The 20,088-nt window shown below is 42.1% G+C and overlaps 1 pseudogene; it reads left to right on the top strand.

Moving 5' to 3' along the window:
* The first annotated feature begins 14,818 nt into the window (after positions 1-14,818).
* Positions 14,819-16,042, top strand: LOC103695579 (dehydration-responsive element-binding protein 3 pseudogene; annotated as a pseudogene).
* The last annotated feature ends 4,046 nt before the right edge of the window (positions 16,043-20,088 follow it).

Below are 20,088 nucleotides of genomic sequence, written 5' to 3'. Positions count from 1 at the left end.
GCTTTTATAATCACCGACCTATGGGCTCTCTTAACAGATGAAGTGGGTTCACATGAGACGGGGCCTTCGTGTCAAGCGAACGGTGCATGATTTGGAGGGTGTCTGGTTGCGCTGTAGGAAGTTTTTTTTTTTTCTTTTGATACAACGGCTACTCATACAAACGAGTACAGCCAAAAAAAAAAAAAAACGTAGAGATGGATGGGGCAGCTACATAGCCCATCAAAAGACCTCTTAAAAGAGTTGAGTAGCAAAATAGGTAACCTAGTATGTAGTTTTATTCACCTTTCGATACATGAGCGGTCTAAAAGGAGCCGCAATCTCTCACCAGTCTGCGAATGTTACTGAGCAGCAGGTGTCCATCCCTCTGTCGGTCCTCATCCCAAATCCACTCAATCACCGTGGCTAAATCTCTTTCTAGAGAGATGTCATCCGCTCCTAGACAGGTCTTGCATAGGTGATGTTCTCCCATACTGTCACGCTCCAAATTCGGATCATAACATGGTCGTGCTATTGCAAAATTAAGCATACAATAATACGCAGCCACTTTAAAACTTCAAATTGTAAACAACTATATTTATGAAAGTCATTAAATGTTCATGTATTAAAATCCATACAAAGCTTCTAAAAACAATATCAACATTTAACATTCGTGTTTTCCATAACCCTGGAGCATGTTACGCTCCTTATTCCTAGCATCTTCTATTCATCTGTAAGAATATAAATAAATTGGTGTGAGCTATAAAGCTCAGTAAGTAAACAAGCATAATATTTTTGCATGCCAATGCACTATTTGAAGAACAAACAGTTGTAATAAAGAAAACATTTTCTATAATCAAATCAGATGTAAACCTTTTGTCTTTATTCCATGCTTTGAAATCCGTACTCATCATTATTCTTGCTTTGAAATCCGTACTTATCATTAATCATGCTTTGAAATCTGTGCTGTTATTGTTGATGCTTTGAAATCTGTGCTTGTAATGAAGTAAACATTTCATATAATCCAATCATTCATAAAACTATGCAAGTCCATTCATGCAACTTCATAAATATGATTATGCATCATAAAACTTTTGCTATTATTCCATACTTTGAAATTCATACTCATCATTATTCTTGCTTTGAAATCCATACTCATCATTAATCATGCTTTGAAATCTATGCTATTATTCATGCTTTGAAATCTGTGCTTGTAATGAAGTAAACATTTCCTATAATCCAACCAGTCATAAAACTATGCAAGTCCATTCATGCAACTTCATAAATATGATTATGCATCATAAAACTTTTGCCATTATTCTATACTTTGAAATTCATATTCATCATTATTCTTGCTTTGAAATCCGTACTCATCATTAATCATGCTTTGAAATCTGTGCTGTTATTATTCATGCTTTGAAATCTGTGCTTGTAATGAAGTAAACATTTCATATAATTTAACTAGTCATAAAGCTATGTAAGTCCATTCATGCAACTTCATAAATATGATTATGCATCATAAAACTTTTGTCATTATTCCATACTTTGAAATTCATACTCTTAGATGGTAGTGTAGCTATGGCCGCTCTTATTCCCACGACAAGGCCTTTACCACTGCAGGGTCATCTTCCAGTTACTATTACCCACTGGCGGGGGTCGTAAAGCCAAGTTACTTTTACCCACTGGCGAGGGTCATATGCCTAGTTACTGTTACCCACTGGCGGGGGTCGTGCATAGCGATTTGAGAGTCTTTAAAACATATCATGCTTTTCATAAATCTTTTCTCATAGATACATTGGAAAGTGAATAATGGCATCATGCTAAATCAAACTCATGATCATGTTGAAAATTTTATTTTTCTATGCATCTTTCTACATCATCATAATCATGTGTATATAATATAATAATAATTATGATCCAAAATCATGTAATCATTTGCTAACACATGCTTGATTCTAATTTTGTAAAAACATAAATAATCATATACAATTTCATAATCGAGTAGTCACAAGTATTTAATAAAACATAAGATTATATCAGGATTACTTTTTCCACAATTCATATACACATTTCCAATTGCATAAATAATACTTTTTATCTTATAAAACATGCTACATGATCCATAATAAGATTAAGACAGGTTACTTACCTTAGTTTGCCCACCAACCTTAGGTTTGAGTACCAATTCTTCAATTACCTAACAACATCATCAAATTACTTGTTAATTGCACGTTCAACTTTATTTAATTACAATTTTTCTTAATTGCCCAGTTTACAATCCATCTATAGGACTCAATTTCATTCTTAGGTCTCTAATCTGGTTCAATTTCTGATTTAGGTCTCTTCAAATCCTCAATTTGGGTCTGATCCAACGTCTGATTTTTGGTCTAAACAATTTTTTGGTTCAGGTCTGACCCAAGTTCCTGGTTCAGGTCTGGGTTAATTGCATACTGGTTCAGTTTTGACCCAATTACTGGTTTAGGCCTGGGTCAATTACATACCGGTTCAGATCTGACCTAATTACTGGTTCAGGCCTGGATCAATTACATACTGGTTTAGTTAATTCTGGGTTTAAGAATATTGGGCTCAGACCCAGGCCCAGCCCAGCCTCGGGCCTTTAAAGCCCGGTTCATATGAAGTCCACCGCCGGAATCAGACCCAATTCGGCAACAATAATTTTTATTTTATTTTCTTTCTTCTTTTCTTTTCCTTCTTTTTTTTTCTTTTTTCTTTTCTTCCTTTTCTTTTCTTCTTTTTCTTTTCTCTTTTTTTCTTTCTTTTTCTTCTATTCTCCTCCCTTCCCGCACCTTCTTCTCCTTCTTTCTTCTTCTCGTCCCGATCTCCTCCCCCTCTTATCCTCATCTCACATGAAGCGAGGAGGCTCGTGGGACGCTCGGAAGGGAGGTCGGCCCGAAGCCGGCGGTGCTGCGGCCAACCAGCGGTGGCTGCGGCGGCCCACCCTGCAGCAGCCGCAGCCCAACTAGCCGCTCTCCTTCTCCACCTCCGGTGGAGGAGATGGGGCATGGGCACCCCTCAAGCAGTAGAGGAACCGGTCGAAGCCGGTGGTGCCCGCGTAGCGCGCGGCCGACACCCGTGGTCAGCCTGACGGCGTCCACGGTGCCCCGAGCCGGCGGCGTCCATGGGCAAAATAGGGAGATCCCCCTTCGGCTCTTCTTCTCCGGTCATCTTCGACCGAAAATCAAACCGGTTCCACCCATAGGAACCGGATTTACTGCAGCCGAGGGCTCTTCCCATGGATCGGCCGGTACGTTTGCATTTTAGGTTTACTAGATTTAGGGTTTGATTAACAAGGGAAGAAGATCTGTGCTTGAATGGAGGGAGGAGATCTACAGCATGAGCCGGCCGTAACCTCAGTCGATCGAACTGGAGTCGGCTCAAGGCCATCCCCAGGTTAGATCATCCCCCTTTCTTCTTCTTTTATTTCCTTCTTCCTCTGTTAATTACCTCCTAGACAGATTAGATCTAGGCTAACAACAGTTAAATCACGAATGGAAGGAGGCTACAGGTTTACCTATCTCCAGGGAGCGGTGAAGCTTTTCCGGCGCGCTGCTGTGTTAGCTCCGGCGATGCAGTATGGTGATGAGCTCCCTCCTCCTCCGGTGCCACTACTATCGATCCGATTTCTTGCACAGAAGGAAGAAGGTGAGGAGTAGGGAGAGTGTAATCGATCGGGTCCTGTACTCAGGACTTCATGGGTTTTTATAACCCTCCATCAACCTCAGAGGGGTGGGGGACCGTGGCTGTTAGGTGATTATAACCGTCTCAACAGTTGCCGCCCTCCACCTCCTTCCTTCCAAAACTTCCAGATGGACCTTTGGCTTTGGTCCATGTCGGTCCATCTGGTCTGGGGTTTACACATGCTGCCCTAAGCTTTTTCCCTATAGCTGTCATATCAAAGGTATATCGCCCTCCAGTTGCAATCAGTCTAGAGTTATAATCTATGATCACAAAGCCTATACCTGATTTCGAAGTGTTGTTTTTATTTAGTTGGTTATTTTGGGCCGAATGTTAGAACGTTTACTTGGATCTAATCTAACATTGTTTGGGCCTGCAGAACGCTTGAAGTTTTGTACTCCATCAAGGCCAGCCTACTGCACACACGAGTGAGAATGGGTCAGATAATATCCATATTATTCCATTTTCAAATTCAAATCCATCTGGATATAAATAAAAAATGAAGTATTTAACTAATATCTATATCCATATCCATATTTAGCAAAGACAAACATATTTAGATATGGATAGATAATTATCCCATCTGTATTCGAATATCTAATTCTATTTGTAATCCCGTATATGACTAATGAATTTTTTAAAAAAATATATAACTATATTAACATATTAAACATCCACTTAATAATATCTTTGATTTCGTAGTCATAAAATTTAATTATCCGACTTATCTCTATATTTATATCTATCCTCGTAATATCCAATTTGTATTTGTATCTATTTAAAACGAATATGAATATGAATTTTGCATCCAATTAATATATGTATCCATATGTGTCAAATAAAATAAATATAGATATAGATATATTGGTATCCGATCTAATTTCACTTTTACTACTACTATCCTTGATTAAGCCATACATAGGTTCGTCACAAGCCATGTGAAGATGACGGCAATTTTGGTGCAATGGATAATAGGATAAAAAATTTCTACTAAAGTAGGAAATTAAAATACATCCAATAAATAATCACTTGCTCATGACTCTGCCAACAACTTACAACCATAAAACTCTAAAATTATGTGCGACATTCCACGGCTTTTTTGTTTTTTTTTTGGGTGAAAACAACAATTCATATAGCTCTAACGTGAATACATCCTGCCAAGTCACAAGAAAGTAAAAAGTACAATGAGGGCGGTAAATCTACTACGGACGTCCAAAGGATCTCTCTAGAATGTCGCACAACATAGGAGGCGATCCAATCTGCTGCCCTGTTCGCCTTCTGAAACACATTTGCCACCTGAAACTCATCCAACTCCATAACCAGCCTATGAGTCTCACGAATAAGAGGGTGACAATCTCCATACCTGTCCGCACCCAGAATCCAATCGATCACCACCGATGAGTCCTCCTTGAGGTACACCCGCTCGGCACCAAGAGCCCGCTTCGCATAGGACATATCCTCCCAAGCTGCCCGCAGCTCTGCCCCAACTGCAGTAAGTCCTATCGTACGACGTCCCCAGGCTGCAACCAGCCTACCAAAGTGGTCTCTAATCACAAATCCCACACCTTCGGACATCCCATCCATCGGTATGCTACTGTCAAAGTTTATCTTAAAATGGCCAAGGGATGGGGGCACCCAAAAAACAAGGGCAACCTGAGCGTTGTAGCAGCGAAAAGAGTATCCCAGATGTCTCGACCATCCCAGGAGAGAACAAAGCTGCACATGAAATAACCTCCCTGGCTTGAAGTACAGCTCTATCCACCACCATCCTCAAAAATGACCTCCTGCCCTCAAACAGACCCGCATTCTTGTCCAACTAAATATGGTAAGCCAAGTATGCTCTAAGTATCTCTGCTTTAGCAAAACTAGAACTCCATAATGAAACTTTCAGCAAATGTAACAGGTCCTGTGATGACTCCACCGAATAGGAAAGAGGGGCTAGTGACCTCCTCCATATCTCCCTGGCCTTGGGGCACTGCAAAAGAACATGCCCAATTGCCTCCTCGCTATCCGTACACACCTCACAACACTGAGAGATCCGCACACCTCGCCGAGCTAGCACACTCCTGGTAGGTAGGCAACCCCAGGCCACCTTCAAATGAAAAACGCCACCTGTGGGTGAATCCGCATCCTCCAAATCCATTCTCCCTCGATCTGCCTGTTGGCTCCCCACTGAACAGAGACTGAAGATCCCCCGCACGCACCTGAGAGCGGCCCGACGGCACCCATACTAACCTGTCGGACTCCTCCCAAACAGGAATCGTGAGAGCCAGGACCATCTCAACCAGCTGCTCCCCAAGCACCTCTCGAATCAACCCATCCCTCCAACGTCCCTCATCAGAGTCATCAAATCGCTAACCCTACAGCCAGCTAATCGCACCGAGTCCACCATGGTCGGCAAGCGGCTGATCGACTATGAGGTCACCTAGCAATCCTCTAACACATCAATGGACCGGCCATCACCAATAGCCCATCTGATCTCCAGAAGGACCAACATGGCTCTGGTACACATTTTCCTCCACATTGATGAATGGTGACGGGCCGTTCTCGCTCCAGGCAACAAAACAGCATACTTGGCCCTCATCAACGAAGATCATATACTGTCGGGCTCCATCACAAATCTAGCAACATGGCGAGCCGCTAGGGCCTCTCACATTGCCAATAGAGACTGCACCCCCAAGCCTTCGAACCTGGTCAGTTTACACACCACCTCCCATGCCAATAGGTGGATACCACCTCTGCCTCCACTCCTCTCCTAGATGAAGTTCCTAAAGAACTGCTCAAGAGTCCTCAGAACCCCCACTGGAATGAGGGAGTTGGATAACAAATAAATAGGAATCGAGGAGAGGACTGCCCGAACTAGGGTGATTCTACCCATCATCGATAGTGAATGCATCTATCATTCCTCCAACCTGTGCCTGATGCTAAACTCCAGAAAAGAGCAATCCATACCACGCAGCCGCCGACCAGAGATCGGAATCCTCAGGTATCTCAAAGTGCCCTCCTGCTCGCCTACCCCCAAAATCTCTATAATAGAGTGCCTCACCGCCTGTCTGGTCCACGGCTTATTTTCACTACATGGTATAACCAAGCCGAACATCTTGAAGAAGGGATGTGGAAGCCCAACCATATACGGGAGGCTGCTTGATTGCATGTCAGTCTAGAAGCCCTTGATCTCACTAACGCGTATCAGCACTAGAATGAGTTCTTTGATAACAAGTATTGTTTTTGTCAGTGAGAAAATGATGGATTAAACTAAAAAATGTCTAACTTGTCACAAAAGAAAATGCCTTGACACCATCATCTCTTTTATTTTCATTTCTCACTTTTGTGAGGAAGAATGTTTTTATTACAACTATTGTGTGAGATTTGATTTGATTCTATACAATATATATTTTTCATTCTTGATGATATTGTGTAGGATTTGATTTTGTCATATTATGTGGAATATGACCCTGTACAATATGTATTTTTCATTCTTGATGTATATTGTGTGGAATTTGATTTTCTTTTCTTTATATATATACGGCCGTTCATGCCACATGAATAATATAGAAAACTTCTCTCCTTTGGTACCTCTCATTATCACTTTTAACAGTTTTTGTTGCTTTGTTTCTATACGACAATCTAGAAATAAACCCATCCAAAAAAAGTTAAGCTTGTGTCCTGTGAAAGTGAGAGAAGAGTATATGTCCACTCCAAATACTCCTTTTATGTGGCTTCAAAGAAGTTTCTGCGCATGATTTCTCGAAATCGTTCCAAGTTCACCTCTTGGTATTATTCTCCGCTTGGAGAAATTTTGATGAAAAAACATCAGACTGGGCTTATGACCTGCATGATGGAGGTAATATCTCTAGTTTCCATACAAAATTCATCCAACTTAATATGTGAATATATGTGTGAACCCCAACCAATTATGTGAATAGTCGAAATTAACCTACCCACAGTGCACTTATCATGAGTTATGGTTCTATTAGTTTATTCATTTCAATGCTTGATTTATGTTTCATATCTGCCAAAAATTTTGATTTATTAGCCATCAAAAATTACCTGTATATAGGTTGTCATATATATGGCAAGAACTTAATTTGCATATGGACTGGCTCAATTGATTGGCATTCATCGCTCAGAGACTAAAGCTTAACGCCAACCCCGTGGAACAATCGTGTTCTTATTTGAATTTTTGAGATTGCCAGTCTAATTGGAAACTTGCTGATCCAAAGCACTCTTCTAAGCATCAAATATCCATGCTCCAATGTCCAACAAATCAATTGGTTGATTATCTATTGGAAAACGTTATAAATACATAACCATATATCACACATTTACCAAACTTGGCGAACATTTTTCAGTAATTAACGATGGAGCATGCTGCTTAATCATGCTAAAGCTCCTCATGCTATGTAGCAAGAGAGGTTTGATGTGATTAATGGAATGGGAGACAATACAATCTATGCATGGTTGGTTAAGATCACAATATGCCAAGCCATCCCCATGTTAGAGTAGATGATTTATTACGCAATGATCGGCAGATTTACATATTTCATCTTACAATTTTGTCTCTCGAGAAGCTAACAAAGTTGCAAATGGACTAGCAATCTATGGAAGAGGCCATATGGAGAAATATTTTATTTATAATTTCAAGCATATACCACCAAATCTAGAGGACATACTAAGGAGAGGCTCTTTCCTTTTCTTTTATTTCAGTTAATTAAATAAAATATTCGATCTCAGTAAAATGATCCCTATCAAAAGCATTAAAGAATTTAGTTTTGGCATCTTACCTCAAATTTGCTATGCAATATGCATGGTGAAAACTGGAAAATTGGAGAAGCCCCATGACCAGTCATCCAATTTATTTAGAAACCATGCATCCCTTTGAAAACCAAATGCAGTCTACAGTAAGATGCCACTAATCTGTTCATTCATATGCCAACAAATTCTATACAGTACCGAGGCTTGAAACACAGCAATAATTATGTTACATAACAATGGCCTCTATTAGTACATAGGCTTGTACATATATTTATGGGCTTTGCCTAGGCTTGTACATATAATGTCACACCCCGAATCTAGAGCGTAACAGACGTTGCATACCTATATGGCGGACCATACAAGCATGCAAGACTACAGATCATATCAAAATAATAATAATTCTTAAAAATTTATTTAATCAAGAACTTATTCAAATAATTTTTACAATAGTTTCAAAATGATATAAGTCAACATTTACTAGCTATTAACATAAATTAAATAAAATATTCTAACTAGTTTGACTAAAACTCTAATAACTAAAAGTATCTTCAAAAGATCTAGCACACTCTCCAAGTCCTGAGCAATCATGCATCTGGATTTGAAAAAAATAGAGAAAACATAATAATAAGATACACTAGCCCAGTAAGCAATATAATACTCCAAAGTGGGGTCTAAGCATGCCAAATAATAAGTTACAGAGCAAAATATTGGCGAAGAGTAAATCAAATCTCGAGTAATACAGGTATTTCTTTTCGAAGTATACTATTGTTTTCATAAAGAAATACCAGAAACCCAATAACAAGCTATAGCCACATAACTCACTATTATTAACCACCGGTGGTATAGTGTCCAAATATCATTATTCTAATCATTGGTGGTACGGTGTCGAAACCAGTTTCTCACATATTACAAATCGACAGGGCCAACGAATAATCTCTATCGGTGGGGTTAGATCATAGTCGTATTAAGAATACATATATATATATATATATATATATATATATATATATATATATATATATATATATATATATATATATATATATATAACAGATTTCATAAATTGCCCAATCATATTTTTCAAATTTTACAATATAACACATAACATAATTTAAACTAATTACTATCAAAATAATAACATGCTTGTCCCATTTAACTATGTACAAATGATATATCATAATCAAATTTAATAAACTAATTATTATTTTTAAAAAAATTAGAAAATATACTTTGAAACATTAGTTGTTTATCTCTCATCACTTCAAAATCCTACTTCAGTTAGACGGATCAGGTTTACCTGTTTTAATATCATTAAAATACTATTAATTTTATCATTATCTTGACTGGACCAAATTAGAATGAATGAAAGGCAATGTCAATCAAGCAACGGTACCAGACTGCATGGGTTGGTCTGAACGAGGTGAACGAAACTGATCAAGATGAGACATGATTTAAGTGACTCAACGAAGATCAATGATGATCGAATTTCACAGAGATCTGACAACGTTAAGATAATGTGCCGATTTATCGTCCGGGTACCGAGGCAGTTCAGAGCCTCCATAGTGGAGTCAACTAAGACCTAAATAAAGAGAAACAGAGCTTCATGCTCGATAAGAATGAAAAAGGATAGGGTTGATCAAGTGGTTAGGCCCAACAATTCAATTGGTCCAGTCAAGTTCATTCTATCCGGTCAAAGATCAAATCAAAATATAGGTAACTTATAGCGATCAAGGATGTCCAAATCTAGTGGAATCCAACAACAACCAGGATGCTAGCGAAGGCCAGGTAAAAGTCAAATGTTGAATGGTCACAACTAAGCCAGTCCCGGATCTCCTATGTGGGCCAATCTAGAGTCCACAAAGTAAAGACCCGAGCTCCATATCATCTAGAGAGAGATAAATAGAGAGACAAATGGAGAAGAGAGAGAAATAAGAGAGAAAAAAAGGAGAGGAAACTCTCTCCTTTCTCAAAACAAGGGAGGCTTGTGATTGATTAGAATGGATGCAGCTCTGGCGATCGGCAATGGTAGCGGCGGCGACACGATGTCCAGCCTCTGGCGAAGATCATGGCGACGACAGCGGCCACGATGGCTGGAGGTAGAAAAAAAAGAAGAGGAAAGCCAACGCTAGATTGTCCCAAAATAGGGAGAGAAATAATACAAAAAAACAAAGAAGAAGAAAGAAGAAAAGAAGAAGAAGAAGAAGAAGAAGAAGAAGAAGAAAGAGGAAGGAGGAGGTGCGGGCCATAGTCACATGGCCATGGTGGTCGACGGTCGGAAAACCGGCGAGGTGACTGGCGGTGGCGACAGGGTGGCCGATGACAAAAAGAAGAGAAAGAAAAGGCCAAAAACAGGAGTTTCGGCCCTCTCTTTCTTCCTTCAAGATCTCCGACAATGGGACTTTGGTGACGGCCCAAGACATCAAAAGGGACAAGCCCCCATCTCCGACGACAAGTGTCGGCAGCGGAGGAGACTGGAAAAAGGAGAACAATAGCGATTTTTTAGGTCGGAAAACGGGGGATGAACATAGCCCCTTCTTTCATGGATTTTTCTGCTGAAAATGCGGCCAGCAACAAGGCTAGTGAATGAGGAAACAAAGGAGAAGAAGATTAAGGTGCTTACCCGTGCTTCCCGCGAGGGATTTGCTGCATTTTTCGGTGAGAACGAGAGCTTATGTCGTTGGCAATCAAGAGAAGGAAGGAGAAGAAAACGATGGTAGTTGCGAGGAGGATGAACTAGGAAGGGTTGATGGCTTAAATAGAAGTGGAGGCTAGGCTTATCCTAGCCTCTGATAGAGTCCGTGGTGGAAGAGGACTCTTCCTCCTCCTTCACCATGGTTTACCAGGGCTCTACCTTGTTTTGAATGAAAAGAGGGCCTTCATGCCCTCACTTGGCATTGGGCCGGCCCAACGTAGTGGGCCTCACATATAATTGTGTGACATAACGGTTAACCTAAGGTACATATTCTAAATGAGCTATAAAATCTGATGAATATCTCGGCCTTGCTTTTTTTTTTTTTCACAATAGCCGTGCACCGTGCAATCTAGACTTGACTACATATGAAACCTGCTTCATTTACTTTGTTGTCTGTCAACAGCTTGGGCTTTCGCCTAACGAATGCTATGTTTGGCCTCAAGCGTCTTAGAAATCAATAAGGGACTGGACTTGACGTGCTAACCGTTCTACTATAAATTCTAAATAATGGGACCTCAACTTCTACGGGTTTCAGGTGTGGGCACATAAACATCATTATAGGACAATCAGTGATCGTGCCCAATCCATGCCCATGTGAGCTTCGGCATATTGGGCTGGCCTTGCATAAGAGGCTAATTAAGAGCATGTGAGAGAGAAGGAAAGCATCAGTGTCATGAAGCCATGAATCGGTGAGCTTCCGTTGAAATGAATCAATGCATGCAATGTCTGACAAAAAGTTAGGAGTTACCAAGGGGTAGAGGATGTGAAACTGGCTTCATATATGAACACTTTCATGTTGCATCCTTAGCCACGAATCGGTGAGCTCGTAGGTCCTTCGCATCTAGATCGGCATGCCGATATGGGTGCATTCATAATTTCAACATATACCAATATACATGGGTGCTAGGAGCAAGGAACCATTGATGTCATTTCTTCACCTCCTCCCTCTTCCCTGGCTTATACTAGATGCATCTTGGGGTTTATCCATGAACCGAGGTCAGCGTGTTGGTGGAGATGCCTAGGATCCAATCAAATTCCTCAGTAGAAAACTGAGGCTTGTTCCTCATGTTCATGCAGCAATCCAATCCAATCCAATCCATCTTGAAGCTTTCTTGCCTTTATCGGCGAGCAGTCTATGCGCAACCTTTCTTGACATGAAACACTTTGTAGAAAATTGGGTATTAGTTTGTATATGAACTACATGAAAGCATATAGCTAAGACTCGATCCAAATGCCCAACAGTTCAATTAGACACTCTACCTCCTAATGGACCATACAGCTAGAGCAGCCTTCTCATAGTAACCCTAAAGCGTTTCCACCTTCCCTAGCACAATAATCTATTTTGGGTTTTGGGTACAACCACCAAGAAATCTTATGAGAATGCTTGTTTGCACCTTCAATTAGGCATCATATTATAACCGTATGTAAACAAATGTCTCGATTATATACGAGATTCAAGCATTGTGTATCCAAATCCACATTGTTTTTCTCAATCTACGCTAATTCTTCTAAGACAAGATCTTCTATTCCCATCTCTAAAACGTAGACATAGCATCAATCATAACCTAATACTAATTGCACAAAGAAATCTATAAGCCCTGAAAGCCAATTAGACTGGAGGCTAATGGCCCAAATATTAATTTGGCTGGCAATGGGCTTAATCATGAGAGAAATTAACCCTCCTAAGCTCCCCCAGTCCTAATTTCTAAATCCCTGCAATCTCAAAGAAGACGAGCTTCAAATTCATGTCTCCGGTTCAATCTCCAAGAGCTTCAAGTACCTTGTAATAATCACATGCAATACACTATTTATTCCTCATTTATATATTACACCGTAAGTGATCCTTAAAAAACCACAGCCACATGATCCAATTAGCACACTATCATTGGTAGACAAGATCTTCTATTTCGATCTTCCAAACAATTAACATAATATTGTTGCACCGATCACAACCACAACTAATCATCTCATTCTCATTCTGGCTTTATGGGTTGCATCTACACCAGTTGTGTGGGTGTACCAAAAAAAAAAAATCTAATCATCCCACAATTCACTCGAACTGCACCCCCATGTGATTGCACCGCCACCTTTTAAATGATCCCAAGCCAGAACATTCCGTGCATTCCTCATCTCATGGAAGCTCCCTTCCACCACGTGACATGGAGGACGACAATTATGGATGCTGCTGAGCGCACAACTCAAAGCATTTCTGATACCCTTCCATGCCATCCTCAGCTCTGGCAGTCTGCGATGTCTCCGAGACTTCGTGCCCCTCGTGCGGAAATGACCAAGTTTCAAGCTCCGAAGGCAGAAGGGATTGGTATTGGGGTCTCAATTTAGCTACCATCTACTTTAACTGCCAATTACCTTACCGAGCTATGATTCTATCTACCAATACCGACAGCACACGTGTTGTGATGGTACGACACTATTTGACGAAGGCACAGTCAACATAACACACAGGCCACGACACGACTGCAGACGACTCTTAAGCTAACGAGAGCAGTAGGCTAATAAAGCGGGCTAGTGTAATTGAACTGCTGCAATCAATGGGGTGGAGTGATGGGGACGAGTGACCTCTGATTTGAATCTTGTAACATTGTGAAGGACAGTGATGATGGTGCCCTGGACGACTGATCTGTGGCCTTATGAGTACCCTTGTGGGATCAAAGTGAGGCCCCTAAATGCTTCGAGAGAGGGGCATTTGTTTGCTTGACAAGATGTACCAACTTGATGAGTTGGTTCAATGTCTTCGAAGAGTTTTTTGAGAACATCATCATCTGAGACTATACTATCATCTCAGGCGATCACTGGGTGGATGAAAAAGACGAACAGCGATGAAGTCCTTATCGACCACGGCACTGTCAGCCTTGGATCGGACTAGCTTCAAACCTTTAAGAAGGAGCTTGCTGTTCCATCGTATCTGCACTACGAAGTTGATGGAGAAGGACGTACGGCTTTACCACCTAACCTCATCGAGCGTTTGAGCCGAAGTAAAACCAACCACGGGCACGAGGACATGGAGTTACCCATTATTGGGACCATCTGCAACAAAGAAAGAGAACAGTCACAGAAGAAGCCCATGCGAAGAGTTCCAGCTGCTGCACCCTCCTCCAAATAAGTTTTCCATTCAAATCTCATTAAGTGTGTTCTCAAGTAATTGCTGGCCGCTGGTTTAAAATGGTTGGTGACACCTGCATCATCATGCATAACTTTGTTTCCCCCAGTTTCAGAAACTAATAATTCTTGCATGTCTCTCTTTTTTGATAGGATTAATGGCAGCGACCTATAGCTGTTCTCGAAAAAGGAAAGGAGTTACATTGATTTCATCCCGCCAAATATTAACGAAGAGATATCACCGCTAGGTAGAAAGCTAAGCTGTTGTTTCCTGCTCCAAAATGGATGCAGAAGTACAGTTAATTGAAGTTGGCGGGGGGGAGAGTGAATGAAGCCCGGGTAGGAATGGAAGAACGTTGGTGAAAATGCCGAAAGGAAGCATTAAAGACGGGTGGACAAGGCACAAGAGGAGAGCTGGTACGTGTCGTTGCATCAAAGGGGTGGCATCCAGCAAAGAGACCGAGCCCGGCGCGGACCCCATCAGCTAATCCCCCATGGGGAAAATGGCTGGTACGTGTCTCATTTGTTTACCGATCCCCTGCCCAGCTCTGTTAAGAAGGTGCACCACCGTCCACTTCCTACTACTACTAAATCCCCCTCCCATCCTCCCCACTCCTATCCTCCTCCCATTGAATCACTTCCTCTCTCTCTCTCTCTCTCTCTCTCTCTCTCTCTCTCTCTCTCTCTCTCTACACGAGGAACAAAAGAAAGTTATCTTGTTCTTCCAATCAAAAGCTCCCACATAGCAACCTATCTCAGCTATTTTAGCGCTTGCAGAATCTCATTCGCCTTTACTCGACCCTCCTCCATGTGCCCATTTCCTTATGGACCCCAATAGCGTCTCCGCCGCCGCTGTTTGGGCACGAATTCCCAGAAGATAGCCATTTTAATGAAGCCAGTCCAGGAAATCTGAAGCCGGTTCGGAGTCAAACAGGTAAATTAAATGGCCTCCTCCGAAACCGAGACCAGGGGGAACTCAATGACATGCTCATCGTCGTCCAATTCCTCGCCGTCGCCGTCTCCGAAGAAGAACGGGTTAACGGGCGGCGGCGGGGGGAAGCGGGCGAGGGACGGGACCAAGCACCCGGTGTACCGCGGCGTGCGGATGCGGGCGTGGGGGAAGTGGGTGTCGGAGATCCGGGAGCCCCGCAAGAAGTCGCGCATCTGGCTTGGGACCTTCCCGACGCCGGAGATGGCCGCGCGGGCCCACGACGTGGCGGCCCTCAGCGTGAAGGGCGCCGCTGCAGTCCTCAACTTCCCCGACCTCGCCGCCTTCCTCCCCCGCCCCGCCACCCTCTCCCCGCGCGACGTCCAGGCCGCCGCCGCCCGCGCCGCCGCCATGGACCTCCCCTCCGCCGCCACCGCCGCCCGGCCCGACGAGCCCTCCGACGAGCTGGGGGAGATCGTGGAGCTGCCGCGACTCGGGGAGGGGTTCTTCGACTCCGCCGAGTCGGGTGGCGGCGAGTTCGTGCTCCACGATTTGCCGGACCTGTGGGCGTACTCTCCGCCGTGGATGGAGGGCGCCGACGAGTACGAGCTCTTCTCCGACCACACGTGGGCGGCGGGGGGACCGCCGGAGGGGGCCCTTCCGACCGGCCTCGAAGCTCTCTTGTGGGACCACTAAGACCCCAAAAATCTCCTCTTTTCGTCTTCTCTATCTCCCATTTGCTTAATTTCCATATAACTGTGGGTTTGTTTACGAGACTCTCAGCCATACTGTGGCTGAATTTACTGTACAGTGTTCTTTTTAGAAGCAATGCGGAAGAGGAGAAGAAAAATAAATGGGATGCTCTTTGCCTTTCTTTCTTTGTTGGGGTCAAGACTGTGAGAAAACTACTAGGCTTTGGGTCCTTGGTGTTTCCTTGGCAGCAGCAACATTTACTCTCCTGAGGTGTCTACAGAAATTGGCTTGGCTTTCTAGGATCCATTATCAGAAGTCTCTGCAAGGAAGTACTCATCCATTTGGACTTATCTTTGTTACTCCCTTTGAATTATCTTTCTCTTTCCCCCTTTCTCCCTCCCTCAGGTTCTTTCTTTTTATGGCACTCACCTTATCTCTGCTCTCTCTCTCTCTCACACACACACACACATGATGTGATTGCTGTCCTTGGGTTTGTGGATGAAAGGTATCTTCTCCTGCTCTGGAAAATCTATTTGCGAGGTTGTGTAAGGATATTGATGATGGGGATTGAGGAATGCTTAATATGTGTTTCCGAATTCTCCCCCGTTTAATTGCTTCCCTATCAAAAATATGTTGGGAGGTGCAACAGTAGTCTAGTCTAATTTTGTGATCTTAGATTTTTTTTCTCCATGTTTTGCTGGCTTTCAATGATCTTTATGTCTTCGTTCCTCCTTTTTTTTTAATTCTAGTACACTGAGACTAACAAGCCCGGCTATGATGCATGAGATATTCCCTGTGTAGATGCGAGAGTCAATTACAGTAGCAATGTCGGATTCCCAACTACACTTTTTACAGCCTTACCATAGAAATTATTCAATAGGTCATTTGCAATAGCCCATATCTGATCTTTTCAGAGAAAGACAGTAAGAACTAAGAATGTCATCTTGACTCGCTTGGTTTCTCAGTTTAAAAAGACAGTTTTATGCTGTTGGAATATTTGTTCATAAATGACATATTATACTAAATGTACGATTAATTACTCTGTTAACGAAGCACATAAATATACGTAGTTTCTCGGCTATAAATCTATCCATTCTTCTCTAACGCAATATTATTGTTGGTGGAAGCAAATTAAGCATGTGCGTCATCCACCAACCACTCAATTGACCCAATGAAACCGTGGGCCATGCGTCCACATTTAGTGCGACCCATTTTGTCTTGCTAGAGCACGGGCAAGTTCAGAAAATTTGTGCTTTAGCCATTGGACAGAGAAGAAATAAAAAATAAAAGAAAAAAATAGTGGAGAAATTCCATGGAAACTATAATATATATATATATATATATATATATATATATATATATATATATATATATATATATATATATATATATATATATATATTGTTGATAATAGAAACTATAATATTGATGATGACTGACCTTTTCTCTGCGCAACACGATGATGGATCAATTTACCAAGTCAGATGAACAGTTTTTATGGACTTAATTTAATCCATACATATAAATAAAAATTCTAAAAAGAAACTACCAAATATAAAGGCATAAATCTACTTTCCAACATTTTTACCTCTTAAAATTACTACACCAACAATAAAATACTAAACTTTTGAGACATTCGGTGTTTAAAGAAGGTATTATGAGTATCAACCTTGTTATCGAAAAAATTGCTCCGTGCCATGTTGCACCAACCTCAGGCCTTACTCTTGTCTAATACCACCCACAATATATGTCACGAATTTTTGAACGATTAATAATAATGTAATTCTAATGGTCCCCTTATAATCTAGATGGTACAGTATTCGTTATGGTTGTACCAACCTGAGTCCGTTAAGGTTCTAATAATTAATGCATGAGCATTAACGTTGTGGTTGTCCTCTTTTGTCGAGTGGGTGTGATGATATCATGATGATAAGGTTCTGTTGTGGAGTTTTTTTTGGCCCCGCCAATAGCACAGTCCCAACCGAGCCAAGCAAGAAAAGCGACTGCATCCCCCACGAGGTATTGTCCATTTTGGACGCTCCGGTCTGCGCGTCCGGCGCTGACGGAGGGAGACATTTTCGGCCTGCACGTCTAGCGCTGATGGAGGGATGCCCTCACGGTTTTGTCCCATAAAAAAGCCCTCGTGAGGAAAGGTTTTCAACCTCCTCATTATAAGGCACAGACCTTTCCGCTGAATGGTCGATATGGGACTAAATTCAGCAGCCCCCCTCACAATATAGCCCCCCCAACGGGAAAGTCCTAGGCCGGGCTTTTACCCCGACGCAGCCCCCCAGTCCTAGTGGGTAGCCTGCGGCAAGGGGCGCCCCCTACCTGGCGCGCCATCTGTTGGGGGGTTTTTTGGGCCCCGGCAACAGCACAGTCCCAACCGAGCCAAGCAGGGAAAGCGACTGCGTCCCCCACGAGGTATTGTCTGCTTTGGGCGCTCCGGTCCGCGCGTCCAGCGCTGACGGGGGGAGACTTTTCCGGCCCGCGCGTCCAACGCTGACGGGCGGATGCCCTCACAGTTTTGTCTTATAAAAGGGCCCTCGTGAGGAAATGTTTTCAACCTCCCCATTATAAGGCACAGACCTTTCCGTTGAACGGTCGATATGGGACTAAATTCGGCAACCCCCCCTCCCCCAAGTTCTAATAAAAGGGCCCTCGTGAAGAAATGTTTTCAACCTCCCCATTATAAGGCACAGACCTTTCCGCTGAACGGTCGATATGGGACTAAATTCGACAACCCCACCCCCCCCCCCCCCCCCTCGGTTCTAATAAATGTTTTCAACCTCACGGTTTTGTCCCATATAAGGGTCATCCTGAGAAAATGTTTTCAACCTCCCCATTATAAGGCACAGACCTTTCCGCTGAACGGTCGATATGGGAATAAATTCTTCAACCCCCCCCCCCCCCCCCCCCCCCCCCTACTTCTACGAAGAGATCGCGTTGCGTGTGTAAAAATTATTCCCAGAAATCATGGCTCTCCTATGAAGTAAAAACTAGAAGACAGTATCAAGATGATAAGCACAAGAATATCTCCAACCAAAATGCATATAAATTGTTTTGAGAGCATTGGTTTTGCTGCTCTTCACTGCTTCTATGAAACCAACGACTCTGCCGGCTATAATTTGGCATTTGTAAGTATGGGCGTATAGCCATGATAGATATATGGAATATGAGTGAGTGGCAGCAGGAACATAGCTTTCATATTCCGCCTGGAATTTTTCATATGCATGTTAAAATAATGGAAATGTCGTGGTAATACACTTCCAACTAGAGAATGGAAAAGGCCTACTTGATCCTCTGGAGTTCTAATGAGACCCGGCGGTATGATCGCACCCGAAATTGCTTGGTTCTTGAAGTTTTTAGGCAAGAGATTTGACATTTATTTGTACGCTAAACTGTTGTTTTAAAATGATCACATTTGCTCTTGTAGGATGTTATCAAAATCTCCTGAGCATAGTGTTTACATGGCCGACAAAGATGTTTTGTGGTGCAGTGGACTCAATATCACCGTTGAAATTTCTATACCCTATATGGTTAGCTTTTGTCGGAAGAGGAATTCTAGAAGTGTGTCACCATTCAAAATAGGGTTTTTTTTTTTTTTTTTTTGATGTAAAGGGGAGGCAAAAGGAGCCGCCCGTCTTTAATTGAAGATTAATTGTATTTACAATAGAGATGAAGAGCAGAGATAAGTTACATTGTCAAGAGAGTAGAGGAACAGATGGGAGAAAAAGAAGCTAAATGGTTCCAAACTAAGTGCCTGATAATCAGGACAGAAAATATTGATGCTCGTAAGAAGAAGCAATAGAGGAAAGAGCCTTATCCAGACCAATAAGCAGGAGCATTCATTGCTTAAAAGTTCCAAACAATTTCACAAAGATTTATAAGGAAAAAGCACCAGAATCCAGAATGGCCACAAGTTCCAAATTTCAGAGAAATTTGAGAGAGTTTTTGAAACAAGAAAATAATCAATTTTCCACCACCAATTTTCATACCACGTCTGGTGCCTCCTTTGAAGCATAATACAATATGCTGGAAGGCATAAGATGACGAACAAGAGCTGTAGCTGAATGAACCAAAGTTGCAATTTTTCAGTCATTGAAGAAACTGATTACAGCTAAGACACAGGTCGAAGGCGGGGCTGATCTGTTCTGTAGTGTTTTCCTTTCCAGGATTGCATGATAGTTGAACAGTAAGCAAGACATTTTTTTATCAAAATAGGTTTTCT

This window comes from Phoenix dactylifera, chromosome 1 (genome assembly GCF_051530095.1).
Source record: "Phoenix dactylifera cultivar Ajwa chromosome 1, Ajwa_hap1_PhDact_Kaust_v1.1, whole genome shotgun sequence".
In the NCBI taxonomy this organism is placed as follows: Eukaryota; Viridiplantae; Streptophyta; class Magnoliopsida; order Arecales; family Arecaceae; genus Phoenix; species Phoenix dactylifera.
The sequence above is the reverse complement of the archived record's forward strand: the minus strand, read 5'-3'. Positions and strand labels throughout refer to the sequence as shown.